The following is a 24,524-nucleotide window of genomic DNA, read 5'->3' as shown; positions in this document are numbered from 1 at the left end:
ATTCTCTCAGTTTAGTAATACTCTCTCAGTTTAGTAATATTCTCTCAGTTTAGTAATACTCTCTCAGTTTAGTAATATTCTCTCAGTTTAGTAATATTCTCTCAGTTTAGTAATACTCTCTCAGTTTAGTAATACTCTCTCCGTTTAGTAATACTCTCTCAGTTGAGTAATAATCTCTCCGGTGAGTAAAATTCTCTCAGTTGAGTAATACTCTCTCAGTCTAGTAATACTATCTCAGCTTTCTCAGTTTAGTAATATTCTCTCAGTTTAGTAATATTATCTCAGTTTAGTAATACTCTCTCAGTCTAGTAACACTCTCTCAGTTTAGTGAAACTGTCTCAGTTAAGTAATACTCTCTCAGTTTAGTAATACTCTCACAGTTTAGTAATATTCTCTCAGTTTAGTAATACTCTCTCAGGTTAGTAAAACTCTTCCAGTTTAGTAATATTCTCTCAGTTTAGTAATATTCTCTCAGCTCTCTCAGTTTAGTAATACTCTCTCAGTTTAGTAATATTCTCTCAGTTTAGTAATATTCTCTCAGTTTAGTAATATTCTCTCAGTTTAGTAATATTCTCTCTGCTCTCTCAGTTTAGTAATATTCTCCCAGTTTAGTAATATTCTCTCATTTTAGTAATACTCTCTCGGGTTAGTAATACTCTCTCAGTTCAGTAAAATTCTCTCAGTTTAGTAATACTCTCTCAGTTTAGTAATATTCTCTCAGTTTAGTAATATTCTCTCAGTTTAGTAATACTCTCTCAGTTTAGTAATACTCTCTCAGTTTAGTAATACTCTCTCGGTTGAGTAATACTCTCTCCGTTGAGTAATATTCTATCAGTTTAGTAATACTCTCTCGGTTGAGTAATACTCTCTCAGTCTAGTAACACTCTCTCAGTTGAGTAATACTCTCTCCGTTGAGTAATATTCTCTCAGTTTAGTAATACTCTCTCAGTTTAGTAATACTCTCTCAGTTTAGTAATACTCAGTTGAGTAATATTGTCTCAGTTGAGTAATACTCTCTCAGTTGAGTAATAATCTCTCCGGTGAGTAATATTCTCTCAGTTGAGTAATACTCTCTCAGTCTAGTAATACTCTCTCAGCTCTCTCAGTTTAGTAATATTCTCTCAGTTTAGTAATATTCTCTCAGTTTAGTAATTTTCTCTCAGTTTAGTAATACTCTCTCCGTTGAGTAATATTCTATCAGTTTAGTAATACTCTCTTGGTTGAGTAATACTCTCTCAGTCTAGTAACACTCTCTCAGTTGAGTAATACTCTCTCCGTTGAGTAATATTCTCTCAGTTTAGTAATACTCTCTCAGTTTAGTAATACTCTCTCAGTTTAGTAATACTCAGTTGAGTAATATTGTCTCAGTTTAGTAATACTCTCTCAGTTGAGTAATAATCTCTCCGGTGAGTAATATTCTCTCAGTTGAGTAATACTCTCTCAGTCTAGTAATACTATCTCAGCTCTCTCAGTTTAGTAATATTCTCTCAGTTTAGTAATATTCTCTCAGTTTAGTAATACTCTCTCAGTCTAGTAACACTCTCTCAGTTTAGTGAAACTGTCTCAGTTAAGTAATACTCTCTCAGTTTAGTAATACTCTCTCAGTTTAGTAATATTCTCTCAGTTTAGTAATACTCTCTCGAGTTAGTAACACTCTCTCAGTTTAGTAATACTCTCTCAGGTTAGTAAAACTCTTCCAGTTTAGTAATATTCTCTCAGTTTAGTAATATTCTCTCAGCTCTCTCAGTTTAGTAATACTCTCTCAGTTTAGTAATATTCTCTCAGTTTAGTAATATTCTCTCAGTTTAGTAATATTCTCTCAGTTTAGTAATATTCTCTCTACTCTCTCAGTTTAGTAATATTCTCCCAGTTTAGTAATACTCTCTCAGTTTAGTAATACTCTCTCGGGTTAGTTATACTCTCTCAGTTTAGTAAAATTCTCTCAGTTTAGTAATACTCTCTCAGTTTAGTAATATTCTCTCAGTTTAGTAATACTCTCTCAGTTTAGTAATATTCTCTCAGTTTAGTAATATTCTCTCAGTTTAGTAATACTCTCTCAGTTTAGTAATACTCTCTCCGTTTAGTAATACTCTCTCAGTTGAGTAATAATCTCTCCGGTGAGTAAAATTCTCTCAGTTGAGTAATACTCTCTCAGTCTAGTAATACTATCTCAGCTTTCTCAGTTTAGTAATATTCTCTCAGTTTAGTAATATTCTCTCAGTTTAGTAATACTCTCTCAGTCTAGTAACACTCTCTCAGTTTAGTGAAACTGTCTCAGTTAAGTAATACTCTCTCAGTTTAGTAATACTCTCACAGTTTAGTAATATTCTCTCAGTTTAGTAATACTCTCTCAGGTTAGTAAAACTCTTCCAGTTTAGTAATATTCTCTCAGTTTAGTAATATTCTCTCAGCTCTCTCAGTTTAGTAATACTCTCTCAGTTTAGTAATATTCTCTCAGTTTAGTAATATTCTCTCAGTTTAGTAATATTCTCTCAGTTTAGTAATATTCTCTCTGCTCTCTCAGTTTAGTAATATTCTCCCAGTTTAGTAATATTCTCTCATTTTAGTAATACTCTCTCGGGTTAGTAATACTCTCTCAGTTCAGTAAAATTCTCTCAGTTTAGTAATACTCTCTCAGTTTAGTAATATTCTCTCAGTTTAGTAATATTCTCTCAGTTTAGTAATACTCTCTCAGTTTAGTAATACTCTCTCAGTTTAGTAATACTCTCTCGGTTGAGTAATACTCTCTCCGTTGAGTAATATTCTATCAGTTTAGTAATACTCTCTCAGTTTAGTAATACTCTCTCAGTTTAGTAATACTCTCTCGGTTGAGTAATACTCTCTCCGTTGAGTAATATTCTATCAGTTTAGTAATACTCTCTCGGTTGAGTAATACTCTCTCCGTTGAGTAATATTCTCTCAGTTTAGTAATACTCTCTCAGTTTAGTAATACTCTCTCAGTTTAGTAATACTCAGTTGAGTAATATTGTCTCAGTTGAGTAATACTCTCTCAGTTGAGTAATAATCTCTCCGGTGAGTAATATTCTCTCAGTTGAGTAATACTCTCTCAGTTTAGTAATACTCTCTCAGTTTAGTAATACTCTCTCGGTTGAGTAATACTCTCTCCGTTGAGTAATATTCTATCAGTTTAGTAATACTCTCTTGGTTGAGTAATACTCTCTCAGTCTAGTAACACTCTCTCAGTTGAGTAATACTCTCTCCGTTGAGTAATATTCTCTCAGTTTAGTAATACTCTCTCAGTTTAGTAATACTCAGTTGAGTAATATTGTCTCAGTTTAGTAATACTCTCTCAGTTGAGTAATAATCTCTCCGGTGAGTAATATTCTCTCAGTTGAGTAATACTCTCTCAGTCTAGTAATACTATCTCAGCTCTCTCAGTTTAGTAATATTCTCTCAGTTTAGTAATATTCTCTCAGTTTAGTAATACTCTCTCAGTCTAGTAACACTCTCTCAGTTTAGTGAAACTGTCTCAGTTAAGTAATACTCTCTCAGTTTAGTAATACTCTCTCAGTTTAGTAATATTCTCTCAGTTTAGTAATACTCTCTCGAGTTAGTAACACTCTCTCAGTTTAGTAATACTCTCTCAGGTTAGTAAAACTCTTCCAGTTTAGTAATATTCTCTCAGTTTAGTAATATTCTCTCAGCTCTCTCAGTTTAGTAATACTCTCTCAGTTTAGTAATATTCTCTCAGTTTAGTAATATTCTCTCAGTTTAGTAATATTCTCTCAGTTTAGTAATATTCTCTCTGCTCTCTCAGTTTAGTAATATTCTCCCAGTTTAGTAATACTCTCTCAGTTTAGTAATACTCTCTCGGGTTAGTAATACTCTCTCAGTTTAGTAAAATTCTCTCAGTTTAGTAATACTCTCTCAGTTTAGTAATATTCTCTCAGTTTAGTAATACTCTCTCAGTTTAGTAATATTCTCTCAGTTTAGTAATATTCTCTCAGTTTAGTAATACTCTCTCAGTTTAGTAATACTCTCTCCGTTTAGTAATACTCTCTCAGTTGAGTAATAATCTCTCCGGTGAGTAAAATTCTCTCAGTTGAGTAATACTCTCTCAGTCTAGTAATACTATCTCAGCTTTCTCAGTTTAGTAATATTCTCTCAGTTTAGTAATATTATCTCAGTTTAGTAATACTCTCTCAGTCTAGTAACACTCTCTCAGTTTAGTGAAACTGTCTCAGTTAAGTAATACTCTCTCAGTTTAGTAATACTCTCACAGTTTAGTAATATTCTCTCAGTTTAGTAATACTCTCTCAGGTTAGTAAAACTCTTCCAGTTTAGTAATATTCTCTCAGTTTAGTAATATTCTCTCAGCTCTCTCAGTTTAGTAATACTCTCTCAGTTTAGTAATATTCTCTCAGTTTAGTAATATTCTCTCAGTTTAGTAATATTCTCTCAGTTTAGTAATATTCTCTCTGCTCTCTCAGTTTAGTAATATTCTCCCAGTTTAGTAATATTCTCTCATTTTAGTAATACTCTCTCGGGTTAGTAATACTCTCTCAGTTCAGTAAAATTCTCTCAGTTTAGTAATACTCTCTCAGTTTAGTAATATTCTCTCAGTTTAGTAATATTCTCTCAGTTTAGTAATACTCTCTCAGTTTAGTAATACTCTCTCAGTTTAGTAATACTCTCTCGGTTGAGTAATACTCTCTCCGTTGAGTAATATTCTATCAGTTTAGTAATACTCTCTCGGTTGAGTAATACTCTCTCAGTCTAGTAACACTCTCTCAGTTGAGTAATACTCTCTCCGTTGAGTAATATTCTCTCAGTTTAGTAATACTCTCTCAGTTTAGTAATACTCTCTCAGTTTAGTAATACTCAGTTGAGTAATATTGTCTCAGTTGAGTAATACTCTCTCAGTTGAGTAATAATCTCTCCGGTGAGTAATATTCTCTCAGTTGAGTAATACTCTCTCAGTCTAGTAATACTCTCTCAGCTCTCTCAGTTTAGTAATATTCTCTCAGTTTAGTAATATTCTCTCAGTTTAGTAATTTTCTCTCAGTTTAGTAATACTCTCTCGGGTTAGTAATACTCTCTCAGTTTAGTAAAACTCTCTCAGTTTAGTAATACTCTCTCAGTTTAGTAATACTCTCTCAGTCTTGTAATACTCTCTCAGCTCTCTCAGTTTAGTAATACTCTCTCAGTTTAGTAACACTCTCTCAGGTTAGTAATACTCTCTCAGTCTAGTAACACTCTCTCAGTTTAATAACATTCTCTCAGTTTAGTAATATTCTCTCAGTTTAGTAATACTCTCTCAGTCTAGTAACACTCTCTCAGTTTAGTAAAACTGTCTCAGTTAAGTAATACCCTCTCAGTTTAGTAATACTCTCTCGGGTTAGTAATACTCTCTCAGTTTAGTAAAACTCTCTCAGTTTAGTAATACTCTCTCAGTTTAGTAATACTCTCTCAGTCTTGTAATACTCTCTCAGCTCTCTCAGTTTAGTAATACTCTCTCAGTTTAGTAACACTCTCTCAGGTTAGTAATACTCTCTCAGTCTAGTAACACTCTCTCAGTTTAATAACATTCTCTCAGTTTAGTAATATTCTCTCAGTTTAGTAATACTCTCTCAGTCTAGTAACACTCTCTCAGTTTAGTAAAACTGTCTCAGTTAAGTAATACCCTCTCAGTTTAGTAATACTCTCTCAGTTTAGTAATATTCTCTCAGTTTAGTAATACTCTCTCAGTTTAGTAATATTCTCTCAGTTTAGTAATATTCTCTCATTTTAGTAATACTCTCTCAGTTGAGTATTAATCTCTCCGGTGAGTAATATTCTCTCAGTTGAGTAATACTCTCTCAGTCTAGTAATACTATCTCAGCTCTCTCAGTTGAGTAATAATCTCTCCGGTGAGTAATACTCTCTCAGTTTAGTAATACTCTCTCCGTTTAGTAATACTCTCTCAGTTGAGTAATAATCTCTCCGGTGAGTAATATTCTCTCAGTTGAGTAATACTCTCTCAGTCTAGTAATACTATCTCAGCTCTCTCAGTTTAGTAATATTCTCTCAGTTTAGTAATATTCCCTCAGTTTAGTAATACTCTCTCAGTCTAGTAACACTCTCTCAGTTTAGTGAAACTGTCTCAGTTAAGTAATACTCTCTCAGTTTAGTAATACTCTCTCAGTTTAGTAATATTCTCTCAGTTTAGTAATACTCTCTCGAGTTAGTAACACTCTCTCAGTTTAGTAATACTCTCTCAGGTTAGTAAAACTCTTCCAGTTTAGTAATATTCTCTCAGTTTAGTAATATTCTCTCAGCTCTCTCAGTTTAGTAATACTCTCTCAGTTTAGTAATATTCTCCCAGTTTAGTAATATTCTCTCATTTTAGTAATATTCTCTCAGTTTAGTAATACTCTCTCGGGTTAGTAATACTCTCTCAGTTTAGTAAAATTCTCTCAGTTTAGTAATACTCTCTCATTTTAGTAATATTCTCTCAGTTTAGTAATATTCTCTCAGTTTAGTAATACTCTCTCAGTTTAGTAATACTCTCTCAGTTTAGTAACATTCTCTCAGTTGAGTATTAATCTCTCAGTTTAGTAATATTCTCTCAGTTTAGTAAATTTCTCTCAGGTTAGTAATACTCTCTCAGTTGAGTAATACTCACTCCGTTGAGTAATATTGTCTCAGTTGAGTAATACTCTCTCAGTTGAGTAATAATCTCTCCGGTGAGTAATATTCTCTCAGTTGAGTAATACTCTCTCAGTCGAGTAATACTCTCTCAGCTCTCTCAGTTTAGTAATACTCTCTCAGTTTAGTAATACTCTCTCAGTTTAGTAATATTCTCTCAGTTTAGTAATATTCTCTCGGGTTAGTAATACTCTCTCAGTTTAGTAAAATTCTCTCAGTTTAGTAATAACTCTCTCAGTTTAGTAATACTCTCTCAGTTTTGTAATACTCTCTCAGCTCTCTCAGTTTAGTAATACTCTCTCAGTTTAGTAATACTCTCTCAGTTTAGTAATACTCTCTCAGTTTAGTAATACTCTCTCAGTTTAGTAATACTCTCTCAGTTTAGTAATACTCTCTCAGTTTAGTAACATTCTCTCAGTTTAGTAATATTCTCTCAGTTTAGTAATACTCTCTCAGTCTAGTAATACTCTCTCAGTTTAGTAAAACTGTCTCAGTTTAGTAATATTCTCTCAGTTTAGTAATACTCTCTCAGTTTAGTAATATTCTCTCAGTTTAGTAATATTCTCTCAGTTTAGTAATACTCTCTCAGTTTAGTAATACTCTCACCGTTTAGTAATACTCTCTCAGTTGAGTAATAATCTCTCCGGTGAGTAATATTCTCTCAGTTGAGTAATACTCTCTCAGTCTAGTAATACTCTCTCAGTTTAGTAATACTCTCTCAGTTTAGTAATATTCTCTCAGTTTAGTAATATTCTCTCAGTTTAGTAATACTCTCTCCGGTGAGTAATATTCTCTCAGTTGAGTAATACTCTCTCAGTCTAGTAATACTATCTCAGCTCTCTCAGTTTAATAATATTCTCTCAGTTTAGTAATATTCTCTCAGTTTAGTAATATTCTCTCAGTTTAGTAATACTATCTCAGCTCTCTCAGTTTAGTAATATTCTCTCAGTTTAGTAATATTCTCTCAGTTTAGTAATACTCTCTCAGTTTAGTAATACTCTCACCGTTTAGTAATACTCTCTCAGTTGAGTAATAATCTCTCCGGTGAGTAATATTCTCTCAGTTGAGTAATACTCTCTCAGTCTAGTAATACTATCTCAGCTCTCTCAGTTTAGTAATATTCTCTCAGTTTAGTAATATTCTCTCAGTTTAGTAATACTCTCTCCGGTGAGTAATATTCTCTCAGTTGAGTAATACTCTCTCAGTCTAGTAATACTATCTCAGCTCTCTCAGTTTAGTAATATTCTCTCAGTTTAGTAATATTCTCTCAGTTTAGTAATATTCTCTCAGTTTAGTAATACTATCTCAGCTCTCTCAGTTTAGTAATATTCTCTCAGTTTAGTAATATTCTCTCAGTTTAGTAATCTCTCCGGTGAGTAATATTCTCTCAGTTGAGTAATACTCTCTCAGTCTAGTAATACTATCTCAGCTCTCTCAGTTTAGTAATATTCTCTCAGTTTAGTAATATTCTCTCAGTTTAGTAATATTCTCTCAGTTTAGTAATACTCAGTCTAGTAACACTCTCTCAGTTTAGTGAAACTGTCTCAGCTCTCTCAGTTGATTAATACTCTCTCAGTTTAGTAATATTCTCTCAGTTTAGTAACACTCTCTCCGTTGAGTAATAGTCTCTCAGTTTAGTAATACTCTCTCAGCTCTCTCAGTTTAGTAATATTCTCTCAGTTTAGTAATACTATCTCAGCTCTCTCAGTTTAGTAATATTCTCTCAGTTTAGTAATATTCTCTCAGTTTAGTAATACTCTCTCAGTTTAGTAATACTCTCTCAGTTTAGTAATACTCTCTCAGTTGAGTAATAATCTCTCCGGTGAGTAATATTCTCTCAGTTGAGTAATACTCTCTCAGTCTAGTAATACTATCTCAGCTCTCTCAGTTTAGTAATATTCTCTCAGTTTAGTAATATTCTCTCAGTTTAGTAATATTCTCTCAGTTTAGTAATACTCTCTCCGGTGAGTAATATTCTCTCAGTTGAGTAATACTCTCTCAGTCTAGTAATACTATCTCAGCTCTCTCAGTTTAGTAATATTCTCTCAGTTTAGTAATATTCTCTCAGTTTAGTAATATTCTCTCAGTTTAGTAATACTATCTCAGCTCTCTCAGTTTAGTAATATTCTCTCAGTTTAGTAATATTCTCTCAGTTTAGTAATCTCTCCGGTGAGTAATATTCTCTCAGTTGAGTAATACTCTCTCAGTCTAGTAATACTATCTCAGCTCTCTCAGTTTAGTAATATTCTCTCAGTTTAGTAATATTCTCTCAGTTTAGTAATATTCTCTCAGTTTAGTAATACTCAGTCTAGTAACACTCTCTCAGTTTAGTGAAACTGTCTCAGCTCTCTCAGTTGATTAATACTCTCTCAGTTTAGTAATATTCTCTCAGTTTAGTAACACTCTCTCCGTTGAGTAATAGTCTCTCAGTTTAGTAATACTCTCTCAGCTCTCTCAGTTGATTAATACTCTCTCAGTTTAGTAATATTCTCTCAGTTTAGTAACACTCTCTCCGTTGAGTAATAGTCTCTCAGTTTAGTAACACTCTCTCAGTTTAGTAATACTCTCTCAGTTTAGTAATACTCTCTCAGTTTAGTAATGCTCTCTCAGTTTAGTAACGCTCTCTCAGTTTAGTAATACTCTCTCAGTTTAGTAATACTCTCTCAGTTTAGTAACACTCTCTCGGTTGAGTATTAATCTCTCCATTGAGTAATAATCTCTCCGGTGAGTAATATTCTCTCAGTTGAGTAATACTCTCTCAGTCTAGTAATACTCTCTCAGCTCTCTCAGTTTAGTAACATTCTCTCAGTTTAGTAATATTCTCTCAGTTTAGTAATACTCTCTCAGTCTAGTAACACTCTCTCAGTTTAGTAAAACTGTCTCAGTTAAGTAATACTCTCTCAGTTGATTAATACTCTCTCAGTTTAGTAATATTCTCTCAGTTTAGTAACACTCTCTCCGTTGAGTAATAGTCTCTCAGTTTAGTAATACTCTCTCAGCTCTCTCAGTTTAGTAATATTCTCTCAGTTTAGTAATACTATCTCAGCTCTCTCAGTTTAGTAATATTCTCTCAGTTTAGTAATATTCTCTCAGTTTAGTAATACTCTCTCAGTTTAGTAATACTCTCACCGTTTAGTAATACTCTCTCAGTTGAGTAATAATCTCTCCGGTGAGTAATATTCTCTCAGTTGAGTAATACTCTCTCAGTCTAGTAATACTATCTCAGCTCTCTCAGTTTAGTAATACTCTCTCAGTTTAGTAATATTCTCTCAGTTTAGTAATACTCTCTCAGTTTAGTAATACTCTCTCCGGTGAGTAATATTCTCTCAGTTGAGTAATACTCTCTCAGTCTAGTAATACTATCTCAGCTCTCTCAGTTTAGTAATATTCTCTCAGTTTAGTAATATTCTCTCAGTTTAGTAATATTCTCTCAGTTTAGTAATACTATCTCAGCTCTCTCAGTTTAGTAATATTCTCTCAGTTTAGTAATATTCTCTCAGTTTAGTAATCTCTCCGGTGAGTAATATTCTCTCAGTTGAGTAATACTCTCTCAGTCTAGTAATACTATCTCAGCTCTCTCAGTTTAGTAATATTCTCTCAGTTTAGTAATATTCTCTCAGTTTAGTAATATTCTCTCAGTTTAGTAATACTCAGTCTAGTAACACTCTCTCAGTTTAGTGAAACTGTCTCAGCTCTCTCAGTTGATTAATACTCTCTCAGTTTAGTAATATTCTCTCAGTTTAGTAACACTCTCTCCGTTGAGTAATAGTCTCTCAGTTTAGTAATACTCTCTCAGCTCTCTCAGTTGATTAATACTCTCTCAGTTTAGTAATATTCTCTCAGTTTAGTAACACTCTCTCCGTTGAGTAATAGTCTCTCAGTTTAGTAACACTCTCTCAGTTTAGTAATACTCTCTCAGTTTAGTAATACTCTCTCAGTTGAGTAATATTCTCTCAGTTTAGTAACGCTCTCTCAGTTTAGTAATACTCTCTCAGTTTAGTAATACTCTCTCAGTTTAGTAACACTCTCTCGGTTGAGTATTAATCTCTCCATTGAGTAATAATCTCTCCGGTGAGTAATATTCTCTCAGTTGAGTAATACTCTCTCAGTCTAGTAATACTCTCTCAGCTCTCTCAGTTTAGTAACATTCTCTCAGTTTAGTAATATTCTCTCAGTTTAGTAATACTCTCTCAGTCTAGTAACACTCTCTCAGTTTAGTAAAACTGTCTCAGTTAAGTAATACTCTCTCAGTTTAGTAATACTCTCTCAGTTTAGTAATATTCTCTCAGTTTAGTAATACTCTCTCAGTTTAGTAATATTCTCTCAGTTTAGTAATATTCTCTCAGTTTAGTAATATTCTCTCAGTTTAGTAATACTCTCTCAGTTTAGTAATACTCTCTCCGTTTAGTAATACTCTCTCAGTTGAGTAATAATCTCTCCGGTGAGTAATATTCTCTCAGTTGAGTAATACTCTCTCAGTCTAGTAATACTATCTCAGCTCTCTCAGTTTAGTAATATTCTCTCAGTTTAGTAATATTCTCTCAGTTTAGTAATACTCTCTCAGTCTAGTAACACTCTCTCAGTTTAGTGAAACTGTCTCAGTTAAGTAATACTCTCTCAGTTTAGTAATACTCTCACAGTTTAGTAATATTCTCTCAGTTTAGTAATACTCTCTCAGGTTAGTAAAACTCTTCCAGTTTAGTAATATTCTCTCAGTTTAGTAATATTCTCTCAGCTCTCTCAGTTTAGTAATACTCTCTCAGTTTAGTAATATTCTCTCAGTTTAGTAATATTCTCTCAGTTTAGTAATATTCTCTCAGTTTAGTAATATTCTCTCAGTTTAGTAATATTCTCTCAGTTTAGTAATACTATCTCAGCTCTCTCAGTTTAGTAATATTCTCTCAGTTTAGTAATATTCTCTCAGTTTAGTAATCTCTCCGGTGAGTAATATTCTCTCAGTTGAGTAATACTCTCTCAGTCTAGTAATACTATCTCAGCTCTCTCAGTTTAGTAATATTCTCTCAGTTTAGTAATATTCTCTCAGTTTAGTAATACTCAGTCTAGTAACACTCTCTCAGTTTAGTGAAACTGTCTCAGCTCTCTCAGTTGATTAATACTCTCTCAGTTTAGTAATATTCTCTCAGTTTAGTAACACTCTCTCCGTTGAGTAATAGTCTCTCAGTTTAGTAATACTCTCTCAGCTCTCTCAGTTGATTAATACTCTCTCAGTTTAGTAATATTCTCTCAGTTTAGTAACACTCTCTCCGTTGAGTAATAGTCTCTCAGTTTAGTAACACTCTCTCAGTTTAGTAATACTCTCTCAGTTTAGTAATACTCTCTCAGTTGAGTAATATTCTCTCAGTTTAGTAACGCTCTCTCAGTTTAGTAATACTCTCTCAGTTTAGTAATACTCTCTCAGTTTAGTAACACTCTCTCGGTTGAGTATTAATCTCTCCATTGAGTAATAATCTCTCCGGTGAGTAATATTCTCTCAGTTGAGTAATACTCTCTCAGTCTAGTAATACTCTCTCAGCTCTCTCAGTTTAGTAACATTCTCTCAGTTTAGTAATATTCTCTCAGTTTAGTAATACTCTCTCAGTCTAGTAACACTCTCTCAGTTTAGTAAAACTGTCTCAGTTAAGTAATACTCTCTCAGTTTAGTAATACTCTCTCAGTTTAGTAATATTCTCTCAGTTTAGTAACACTCTCTCCGTTGAGTAATAGTCTCTCAGTTTAGTAATACTCTCTCAGCTCTCTCAGTTGATTAATACTCTCTCAGTTTAGTAATATTCTCTCAGTTTAGTAACACTCTCTCCGTTGAGTAATAGTCTCTCAGTTTAGTAACACTCTCTCAGTTTAGTAATACTCTCTCAGTTTAGTAATACTCTCTCAGTTGAGTAATATTCTCTCAGTTTAGTAACGCTCTCTCAGTTTAGTAATACTCTCTCAGTTTAGTAATACTCTCTCAGTTTAGTAACACTCTCTCGGTTGAGTATTAATCTCTCCATTGAGTAATAATCTCTCCGGTGAGTAATATTCTCTCAGTTGAGTAATACTCTCTCAGTCTAGTAATACTCTCTCAGCTCTCTCAGTTTAGTAACATTCTCTCAGTTTAGTAATATTCTCTCAGTTTAGTAATACTCTCTCAGTCTAGTAACACTCTCTCAGTTTAGTAAAACTGTCTCAGTTAAGTAATACTCTCTCAGTTTAGTAATACTCTCTCAGTTTAGTAATATTCTCTCAGTTTAGTAATACTCTCTCAGTTTAGTAATATTCTCTCAGTTTAGTAATATTCTCTCAGTTTAGTAATATTCTCTCAGTTTAGTAATACTCTCTCAGTTTAGTAATACTCTCTCCGTTTAGTAATACTCTCTCAGTTGAGTAATAATCTCTCCGGTGAGTAATATTCTCTCAGTTGAGTAATACTCTCTCAGTCTAGTAATACTATCTCAGCTCTCTCAGTTTAGTAATATTCTCTCAGTTTAGTAATATTCTCTCAGTTTAGTAATACTCTCTCAGTCTAGTAACACTCTCTCAGTTTAGTGAAACTGTCTCAGTTAAGTAATACTCTCTCAGTTTAGTAATACTCTCACAGTTTAGTAATATTCTCTCAGTTTAGTAATACTCTCTCAGGTTAGTAAAACTCTTCCAGTTTAGTAATATTCTCTCAGTTTAGTAATATTCTCTCAGCTCTCTCAGTTTAGTAATACTCTCTCAGTTTAGTAATATTCTCTCAGTTTAGTAATATTCTCTCAGTTTAGTAATATTCTCTCAGTTTAGTAATATTCTCTCAGTTTAGTAATATTCTCTCAGTTTAGTAATACTATCTCAGCTCTCTCAGTTTAGTAATATTCTCTCAGTTTAGTAATATTCTCTCAGTTTAGTAATCTCTCCGGTGAGTAATATTCTCTCAGTTGAGTAATACTCTCTCAGTCTAGTAATACTATCTCAGCTCTCTCAGTTTAGTAATATTCTCTCAGTTTAGTAATATTCTCTCAGTTTAGTAATACTCAGTCTAGTAACACTCTCTCAGTTTAGTGAAACTGTCTCAGCTCTCTCAGTTGATTAATACTCTCTCAGTTTAGTAATATTCTCTCAGTTTAGTAACACTCTCTCCGTTGAGTAATAGTCTCTCAGTTTAGTAATACTCTCTCAGCTCTCTCAGTTGATTAATACTCTCTCAGTTTAGTAATATTCTCTCAGTTTAGTAACACTCTCTCCGTTGAGTAATAGTCTCTCAGTTTAGTAACACTCTCTCAGTTTAGTAATACTCTCTCAGTTTAGTAATACTCTCTCAGTTGAGTAATATTCTCTCAGTTTAGTAACGCTCTCTCAGTTTAGTAATACTCTCTCAGTTTAGTAATACTCTCTCAGTTTAGTAACACTCTCTCGGTTGAGTATTAATCTCTCCATTGAGTAATAATCTCTCCGGTGAGTAATATTCTCTCAGTTGAGTAATACTCTCTCAGTCTAGTAATACTCTCTCAGCTCTCTCAGTTTAGTAACATTCTCTCAGTTTAGTAATATTCTCTCAGTTTAGTAATACTCTCTCAGTCTAGTAACACTCTCTCAGTTTAGTAAAACTGTCTCAGTTAAGTAATACTCTCTCAGTTTAGTAATACTCTCTCAGTTTAGTAATATTCTCTCAGTTTAGTAATACTCTCTCAGTTTAGTAATATTCTCTCAGTTTAGTAATATTCTCTCAGTTTAGTAATACTCTCTCAGTTTAGTAATACTCTCTCCGTTTAGTAATACTCTCTCAGTTGAGTAATAATCTCTCCGGTGAGTAATATTCTCTCAGTTGAGTAATACTCTCTCAGTCTAGTAATACTATCTCAGCTCTCTCAGTTTAGTAATATTCTCTCAGTTTAGTAATATTCTCTCAGTTTAGTAATACTCTCTCAGTCTAGTAACACTCTCTCAGTTTAGTGAAACTGTCTCAGTTAAGTAATACTCTCTCAGTTTAGTAATACTCTCACAGTTTAGTAATATTCTCTCAGTTTAGTAATACTCTCTCAGGTTAGTAAAACTCTTCCAGTTTAGTAATATTCTCTCAGTTTAGTAATATTCTCTCAGCTCTCTCAGTTTAGTAATACTCTCTCAGTTTAGTAATATTCTCTCAGTTTAGTAATATTCTCTCAGTTTAGTAATATTCTCTCTGCTCTCTCAGTTTAGTAATATTCTCCCAGTTTAGTAATATTCTCTCATTTTAGTAATACTCTCTCGGGTTAGTAATACTCTCTCAGTTCAGTAAAATTCTCTCAGTTTAGTAATACTCTCTCAGTTTAGTAATATTCTCTCAGTTTAGTAATATTCTCTCAGTTTAGTAATACTCTCTCAGTTTAGTAATACTCTCTCAGTTTAGTAATACTCTCTCGGTTGAGTAATACTCTCTCCGTTGAGTAATATTCTATCAGTTTAGTAATACTCTCTCGGTTGAGTAATACTCTCTCAGTCTAGTAACACTCTCTCAGTTGAGTAATACTCTCTCCGTTGAGTAATATTCTCTCAGTTTAGTAATACTCAGTTGAGTAATATTCTCTCAGTTGAGTAATACTCTCTCAGTCTAGTAATACTCTCTCAGTTTAGTAATATTCTCTCAGTTTAGTAATATTCTCTCAGTTTAGTAATATTCTCTCAGTTTAGTAATATTCTCTCAGCTCTCTCAGTTTAGTAATATTCTCCCAGTTTAGTAATATTCTCTCATTTTAGTAATACTCTCTCGGGTTAGTAATACTCTCTCAGTTTAGTAAAATTCTCTCAGTTTAGTAATACTCTCTCAGTTTAGTAATATTCTCTCAGTTTAGTAATATTCTCTCAGTTTAGTAATACTCTCTCAGTTTAGTAATACTCTCTCAGTTTAGTAACATTCTCTCAGTTGAGTATTAATCTCTCAGTTTAGTAATATTCTCTCAGTTTAGTAAATTTCTCTCAGGTTAGTAATACTCTCTCAGTTGAGTAATACTCACTCCGTTGAGTAATATTGTCTCAGTTGAGTAATACTCTCTCAGTTGAGTAATAATCTCTGAGTAATATTCGGTGAGTAATATTCTCTCAGTTGAGTAATACTCTCTCAGTCGAGTAATACTCTCTCAGTTTAGTAATACTCTCTCAGTTTAGTAATATTCTCTCAGTTTAGTAATTTTCTCTCAGTTTAGTAATACTCTCTCGGGTTAGTAATACTCTCTCAGTTTAGTAAAATTCTCTCAGTTTAGTAATACTCTCTCAGTTTAGTAATACTCTCTCAGTTTAGTAATATTCTCTCAGCTCTCTCAGTTTAGTAACACTCTCTCAGTTTAGTAATACTCTCTCAGTCTAGTAACACTCTCTCAGTTTAGTAACACTCTCTCAGTTTAGTAACACTCTCTCAGTTTAGTAATACTCTCTCAGTTTAGTAACATTCTCTCAGTTTAGTAATATTCTCTCAGTTTAGTAATACTCTCTCAGTCTAGTAATACTCTCTCAGTTTAGTAAAACTGTCTCAGTTTAGTAATATTCTCTCAGTTTAGTAATACTCTCTCAGTTTAGTAATATTCTCTCAGTTTAGTAATATTCTCTCAGTTTAGTAATACTCTCTCAGTTTAGTAATACTCTCACCGTTTAGTAATACTCTCTCAGTTGAGTAATAATCTCTCCGGTGAGTAATATTCTCTCAGTTGAGTAATACTCTCTCAGTCTAGTAATACTATCTCAGCTCTCTCAGTTTAGTAATATTCTCTCAGTTTAGTAATATTCTCTCAGTTTAGTAATATTCTCTCAGTTTAGTAATACTCTCTCCGGTGAGTAATATTCTCTCAGTTGAGTAATACTCTCTCAGTCTAGTAATACTATCTCAGCTCTCTCAGTTTAATAATATTCTCTCAGTTTAGTAATATTCTCTCAGTTTAGTAATATTCTCTCAGTTTAGTAATACTATCTCAGCTCTCTCAGTTTAGTAATATTCTCTCAGTTTAGTAATATTCTCTCAGTTTAGTAATACTCTCTCAGTTTAGTAATACTCTCACCGTTTAGTAATACTCTCTCAGTTGAGTAATAATCTCTCCGGTGAGTAATATTCTCTCAGTTGAGTAATACTCTCTCAGTCTAGTAATACTATCTCAGCTCTCTCAGTTTAGTAATATTCTCTCAGTTTAGTAATATTCTCTCAGTTTAGTAATACTCTCTCCGGTGAGTAATATTCTCTCAGTTGAGTAATACTCTCTCAGTCTAGTAATACTATCTCAGCTCTCTCAGTTTAGTAATATTCTCTCAGTTTAGTAATATTCTCTCAGTTTAGTAATATTCTCTCAGTTTAGTAATACTATCTCAGCTCTCTCAGTTTAGTAATATTCTCTCAGTTTAGTAATATTCTCTCAGTTTAGTAATCTCTCCGGTGAGTAATATTCTCTCAGTTGAGTAATACTCTCTCAGTCTAGTAATACTATCTCAGCTCTCTCAGTTTAGTAATATTCTCTCAGTTTAGTAATATTCTCTCAGTTTAGTAATATTCTCTCAGTTTAGTAATACTCAGTCTAGTAACACTCTCTCAGTTTAGTGAAACTGTCTCAGCTCTCTCAGTTGATTAATACTCTCTCAGTTTAGTAATATTCTCTCAGTTTAGTAACACTCTCTCCGTTGAGTAATAGTCTCTCAGTTTAGTAATACTCTCTCAGCTCTCTCAGTTTAGTAATATTCTCTCAGTTTAGTAATACTATCTCAGCTCTCTCAGTTTAGTAATATTCTCTCAGTTTAGTAATATTCTCTCAGTTTAGTAATACTCTCTCAGTTTAGTAATACTCTCACCGTTTAGTAATACTCTCTCAGTTGAGTAATAATCTCTCCGGTGAGTAATATTCTCTCAGTTGAGTAATACTCTCTCAGTCTAGTAATACTATCTCAGCTCTCTCAGTTTAGTAATATTCTCTCAGTTTAGTAATATTCTCTCAGTTTAGTAATATTCTCTCAGTTTAGTAATACTCTCTCCGGTGAGTAATATTCTCTCAGTTGAGTAATACTCTCTCAGTCTAGTAATACTATCTCAGCTCTCTCAGTTTAGTAATATTCTCTCAGTTTAGTAATATTCTCTCAGTTTAGTAATATTCTCTCAGTTTAGTAATACTATCTCAGCTCTCTCAGTTTAGTAATATTCTCTCAGTTTAGTAATATTCTCTCAGTTTAGTAATCTCTCCGGTGAGTAATATTCTCTCAGTTGAGTAATACTCTCTCAGTCTAGTAATACTATCTCAGCTCTCTCAGTTTAGTAATATTCTCTCAGTTTAGTAATATTCTCTCAGTTTAGTAATATTCTCTCAGTTTAGTAATACTCAGTCTAGTAACACTCTCTCAGTTTAGTGAAACTGTCTCAGCTCTCTCAGTTGATTAATACTCTCTCAGTTTAGTAATATTCTCTCAGTTTAGTAACACTCTCTCCGTTGAGTAATAGTCTCTCAGTTTAGTAATACTCTCTCAGCTCTCTCAGTTGATTAATACTCTCTCAGTTTAGTAATATTCTCTCAGTTTAGTAACACTCTCTCCGTTGAGTAATAGTCTCTCAGTTTAGTAACACTCTCTCAGTTTAGTAATACTCTCTCAGTTTAGTAATACTCTCTCAGTTGAGTAATATTCTCTCAGTTTAGTAACGCTCTCTCAGTTTAGTAATACTCTCTCAGTTTAGTAATACTCTCTCAGTTTAGTAACACTCTCTCGGTTGAGTATTAATCTCTCCATTGAGTAATAATCTCTCCGGTGAGTAATATTCTCTCAGTTGAGTAATACTCTCTCAGTCTAGTAATACTCTCTCAGCTCTCTCAGTTTAGTAACATTCTCTCAGTTTAGTAATATTCTCTCAGTTTAGTAATACTCTCTCAGTCTAGTAACACTCTCTCAGTTTAGTAAAACTGTCTCAGTTAAGTAATACTCTCTCAGTTTAGTAATACTCTCTCAGTTTAGTAATATTCTCTCAGTTTAGTAATACTCTCTCAGTTTAGTAATATTCTCTCAGTTTAGTAATATTCTCTCAGTTTAGTAATATTCTCTCAGTTTAGTAATACTCTCTCAGTTTAGTAATACTCTCTCCGTTTAGTAATACTCTCTCAGTTGAGTAATAATCTCTCCGGTGAGTAATATTCTCTCAGTTGAGTAATACTCTCTCAGTCTAGTAATACTATCTCAGCTCTCTCAGTTTAGTAATATTCTCTCAGTTTAGTAATATTCTCTCAGTTTAGTAATACTCTCTCAGTCTAGTAACACTCTCTCAGTTTAGTGAAACTGTCTCAGTTAAGTAATACTCTCTCAGTTTAGTAACACTCTCTCAGTTTAGTGAAACTGTCTCAGCTCTCTCAGTTGATTAATACTCTCTCAGTTTAGTAATATTCTCTCAGTTTAGTAACACTCTCTCCGTTGAGTAATAGTCTCTCAGTTTAGTAATACTCTCTCAGCTCTCTCAGTTTAGTAATATTCTCTCAGTTTAGTAATACTATCTCAGCTCTCTCAGTTTAGTAATATTCTCTCAGTTTAGTAATATTCTCTCAGTTTAGTAATACTCTCTCAGTTTAGTAATACTCTCACCGTTTAGTAATACTCTCTCAGTTGAGTAATAATCTCTCCGGTGAGTAATATTCTCTCAGTTGAGTAATACTCTCTCAGTCTAGTAATACTATCTCAGCTCTCTCAGTTTAGTAATATTCTCTCAGTTTAGTAATATTCTCTCAGTTTAGTAATATTCTCTCAGTTTAGTAATACTCTCTCCGGTGAGTAATATTCTCTCAGTTGAGTAATACTCTCTCAGTCTAGTAATACTATCTCAGCTCTCTCAGTTTAGTAATATTCTCTCAGTTTAGTAATATTCTCTCAGTTTAGTAATATTCTCTCAGTTTAGTAATACTATCTCAGCTCTCTCAGTTTAGTAATATTCTCTCAGTTTAGTAATATTCTCTCAGTTTAGTAATCTCTCCGGTGAGTAATATTCTCTCAGTTGAGTAATACTCTCTCAGTCTAGTAATACTATCTCAGCTCTCTCAGTTTAGTAATATTCTCTCAGTTTAGTAATATTCTCTCAGTTTAGTAATATTCTCTCAGTTTAGTAATACTCAGTCTAGTAACACTCTCTCAGTTTAGTGAAACTGTCTCAGCTCTCTCAGTTGATTAATACTCTCTCAGTTTAGTAATATTCTCTCAGTTTAGTAACACTCTCTCCGTTGAGTAATAGTCTCTCAGTTTAGTAATACTCTCTCAGCTCTCTCAGTTGATTAATACTCTCTCAGTTTAGTAATATTCTCTCAGTTTAGTAACACTCTCTCCGTTGAGTAATAGTCTCTCAGTTTAGTAACACTCTCTCAGTTTAGTAATACTCTCTCAGTTTAGTAATACTCTCTCAGTTGAGTAATATTCTCTCAGTTTAGTAACGCTCTCTCAGTTTAGTAATACTCTCTCAGTTTAGTAATACTCTCTCAGTTTAGTAACACTCTCTCGGTTGAGTATTAATCTCTCCATTGAGTAATAATCTCTCCGGTGAGTAATATTCTCTCAGTTGAGTAATACTCTCTCAGTCTAGTAATACTCTCTCAGCTCTCTCAGTTTAGTAACATTCTCTCAGTTTAGTAATATTCTCTCAGTTTAGTAATACTCTCTCAGTCTAGTAACACTCTCTCAGTTTAGTAAAACTGTCTCAGTTAAGTAATACTCTCTCAGTTTAGTAATACTCTCTCAGTTTAGTAATATTCTCTCAGTTTAGTAATACTCTCTCAGTTTAGTAATATTCTCTCAGTTTAGTAATATTCTCTCAGTTTAGTAATATTCTCTCAGTTTAGTAATACTCTCTCAGTTTAGTAATACTCTCTCCGTTTAGTAATACTCTCTCAGTTGAGTAATAATCTCTCCGGTGAGTAATATTCTCTCAGTTGAGTAATACTCTCTCAGTCTAGTAATACTATCTCAGCTCTCTCAGTTTAGTAATATTCTCTCAGTTTAGTAATATTCTCTCAGTTTAGTAATACTCTCTCAGTCTAGTAACACTCTCTCAGTTTAGTGAAACTGTCTCAGTTAAGTAATACTCTCTCAGTTTAGTAATACTCTCACAGTTTAGTAATATTCTCTCAGTTTAGTAATACTCTCTCAGGTTAGTAAAACTCTTCCAGTTTAGTAATATTCTCTCAGTTTAGTAATATTCTCTCAGCTCTCTCAGTTTAGTAATACTCTCTCAGTTTAGTAATATTCTCTCAGTTTAGTAATATTCTCTCAGTTTAGTAATATTCTCTCAGTTTAGTAATATTCTCTCAGTTTAGTAATATTCTCTCAGTTTAGTAATACTATCTCAGCTCTCTCAGTTTAGTAATATTCTCTCAGTTTAGTAATATTCTCTCAGTTTAGTAATCTCTCCGGTGAGTAATATTCTCTCAGTTGAGTAATACTCTCTCAGTCTAGTAATACTATCTCAGCTCTCTCAGTTTAGTAATATTCTCTCAGTTTAGTAATATTCTCTCAGTTTAGTAATACTCAGTCTAGTAACACTCTCTCAGTTTAGTGAAACTGTCTCAGCTCTCTCAGTTGATTAATACTCTCTCAGTTTAGTAATATTCTCTCAGTTTAGTAACACTCTCTCCGTTGAGTAATAGTCTCTCAGTTTAGTAATACTCTCTCAGCTCTCTCAGTTGATTAATACTCTCTCAGTTTAGTAATATTCTCTCAGTTTAGTAACACTCTCTCCGTTGAGTAATAGTCTCTCAGTTTAGTAACACTCTCTCAGTTTAGTAATACTCTCTCAGTTTAGTAATACTCTCTCAGTTGAGTAATATTCTCTCAGTTTAGTAACGCTCTCTCAGTTTAGTAATACTCTCTCAGTTTAGTAATACTCTCTCAGTTTAGTAACACTCTCTCGGTTGAGTATTAATCTCTCCATTGAGTAATAATCTCTCCGGTGAGTAATATTCTCTCAGTTGAGTAATACTCTCTCAGTCTAGTAATACTCTCTCAGCTCTCTCAGTTTAGTAACATTCTCTCAGTTTAGTAATATTCTCTCAGTTTAGTAATACTCTCTCAGTCTAGTAACACTCTCTCAGTTTAGTAAAACTGTCTCAGTTAAGTAATACTCTCTCAGTTTAGTAATACTCTCTCAGTTTAGTAATATTCTCTCAGTTTAGTAATACTCTCTCAGTTTAGTAATATTCTCTCAGTTTAGTAATATTCTCTCAGTTTAGTAATACTCTCTCAGTTTAGTAATACTCTCTCCGTTTAGTAATACTCTCTCAGTTGAGTAATAATCTCTCCGGTGAGTAATATTCTCTCAGTTGAGTAATACTCTCTCAGTCTAGTAATACTATCTCAGCTCTCTCAGTTTAGTAATATTCTCTCAGTTTAGTAATATTCTCTCAGTTTAGTAATACTCTCTCAGTCTAGTAACACTCTCTCAGTTTAGTGAAACTGTCTCAGTTAAGTAATACTCTCTCAGTTTAGTAATACTCTCACAGTTTAGTAATATTCTCTCAGTTTAGTAATACTCTCTCAGGTTAGTAAAACTCTTCCAGTTTAGTAATATTCTCTCAGTTTAGTAATATTCTCTCAGCTCTCTCAGTTTAGTAATACTCTCTCAGTTTAGTAATATTCTCTCAGTTTAGTAATATTCTCTCAGTTTAGTAATATTCTCTCTGCTCTCTCAGTTTAGTAATATTCTCCCAGTTTAGTAATATTCTCTCATTTTAGTAATACTCTCTCGGGTTAGTAATACTCTCTCAGTTCAGTAAAATTCTCTCAGTTTAGTAATACTCTCTCAGTTTAGTAATATTCTCTCAGTTTAGTAATATTCTCTCAGTTTAGTAATACTCTCTCAGTTTAGTAATACTCTCTCAGTTTAGTAATACTCTCTCGGTTGAGTAATACTCTCTCCGTTGAGTAATATTCTATCAGTTTAGTAATACTCTCTCGGTTGAGTAATACTCTCTCAGTCTAGTAACACTCTCTCAGTTGAGTAATACTCTCTCCGTTGAGTAATATTCTCTCAGTTTAGTAATACTCAGTTGAGTAATATTCTCTCAGTTGAGTAATACTCTCTCAGTCTAGTAATACTCTCTCAGTTTAGTAATATTCTCTCAGTTTAGTAATATTCTCTCAGTTTAGTAATATTCTCTCAGTTTAGTAATATTCTCTCTGCTCTCTCAGTTTAGTAATATTCTCCCAGTTTAGTAATATTCTCTCATTTTAGTAATACTCTCTCGGGTTAGTAATACTCTCTCAGTTCAGTAAAATTCTCTCAGTTTAGTAATACTCTCTCAGTTTAGTAATATTCTCTCAGTTTAGTAATATTCTCTCAGTTTAGTAATACTCTCTCAGTTTAGTAATACTCTCTCAGTTTAGTAATACTCTCTCGGTTGAGTAATACTCTCTCCGTTGAGTAATATTCTATCAGTTTAGTAATACTCTCTCGGTTGAGTAATACTCTCTCAGTCTAGTAACACTCTCTCAGTTGAGTAATACTCTCTCCGTTGAGTAATATTCTCTCAGTTTAGTAATACTCTGTTGAGTAATATTCTCTCAGTTTAGTAATACTCTCTCAGTTTAGTAATACTCTCTCGGTTGAGTAATACTCTCTCCGTTGAGTAATATTCTATCAGTTTAGTAATACTCTCTCGGTTGAGTAATACTCTCTCAGTCTAGTAACACTCTCTCAGTTGAGTAATACTCTCTCCGTTGAGTAATATTCTCTCAGTTTAGTAATACTCTGTTGAGTAATATTCTCTCAGTTGAGTAATACTCTCTCAGTCTAGTAATACTCTCTCAGCTCTCTCAGTTTAGTAATATTCTCTCAGTTTAGTAATATTCTCTCAGTTTAGTAATTTTCTCTCAGTTTAGTAATACTCTCTCGGGTTAGTAATACTCTCTCAGTTTAGTAAAACTCTCTCAGTTTAGTAATACTCTCTCAGTTTAGTAATACTCTCTCAGTTTAGTAATATTCTCTCAGTTTAGTAATATTCTCTCAGTTTAGTAATACTCTCTCAGTCTAGTAACACTCTCTCAGTTTAGTAAAACTGTCTCAGTTAAGTAATACTCTCTCAGTTTAGTAATACTCTCTCAGTTTAGTAATATTCTCTCAGTTTAGTAATACTCTCTCAGTTTAGTAATATTCTCTCAGTTTAGTAATATTCTCTCAGTTTAGTAATACTCTCTCAGTTTAGTAATACTCTCTCCGTTTAGTAATACTCTCTCAGTTGAGTAATAATCTCTCCGGTGAGTAATATTCTCTCAGTTGAGTAATACTCTCTCAGTCTAGTAATACTATCTCAGCTCTCTCAGTTTAGTAATATTCTCTCAGTTTAGTAATATTCTCTCAGTTTAGTAATACTCTCTCAGTCTAGTAACACTCTCTCAGTTTAGTGAAACTGTCTCAGTTAAGTAATACTCTCTCAGTTTAGTAATACTCTCTCAGTTTAGTAATATTCTCTCAGTTTAGTAATATTCTCTCAGTTTAGTAATTTTCTCTCAGTTTAGTAATACTCTCTCGGGTTAGTAATACTCTCTCAGTTTAGTAAAACTCTCTCAGTTTAGTAATACTCTCTCAGTTTAGTAATACTCTCTCAGTCTAGTAACACTCTCTCAGTTTAGTAATATTCTCTCAGTTTAGTAATATTCTCTCAGTTTAGTAATACTCTCTCAGTCTAGTAACACTCTCTCAGTTTAGTAAAACTGTCTCAGTTAAGTAATACTCTCTCAGTTTAGTAATATTCTCTCAGTTTAGTAATACTCTCTCAGTTTAGTAATATTCTCTCAGTTTAGTAATTCTCTCTCAGTTTAGTAATACTCTCTCCGTTTAGTAATACTCTCTCAGTTGAGTAATAATCTCTCCGGTGAGTAATATTCTCTCAGTTGAGTAATACTCTCTCAGCTCTCTCAGTTTAGTAATATTCTCT

The sequence above is a fragment of the Salvelinus alpinus genome, chromosome 15 (genome assembly GCF_045679555.1).
Source record: "Salvelinus alpinus chromosome 15, SLU_Salpinus.1, whole genome shotgun sequence".
Lineage (NCBI taxonomy): Eukaryota > Metazoa > Chordata > Actinopteri > Salmoniformes > Salmonidae > Salvelinus > Salvelinus alpinus.
The sequence above is the reverse complement of the archived record's forward strand: the minus strand, read 5'-3'. Positions refer to the sequence as shown.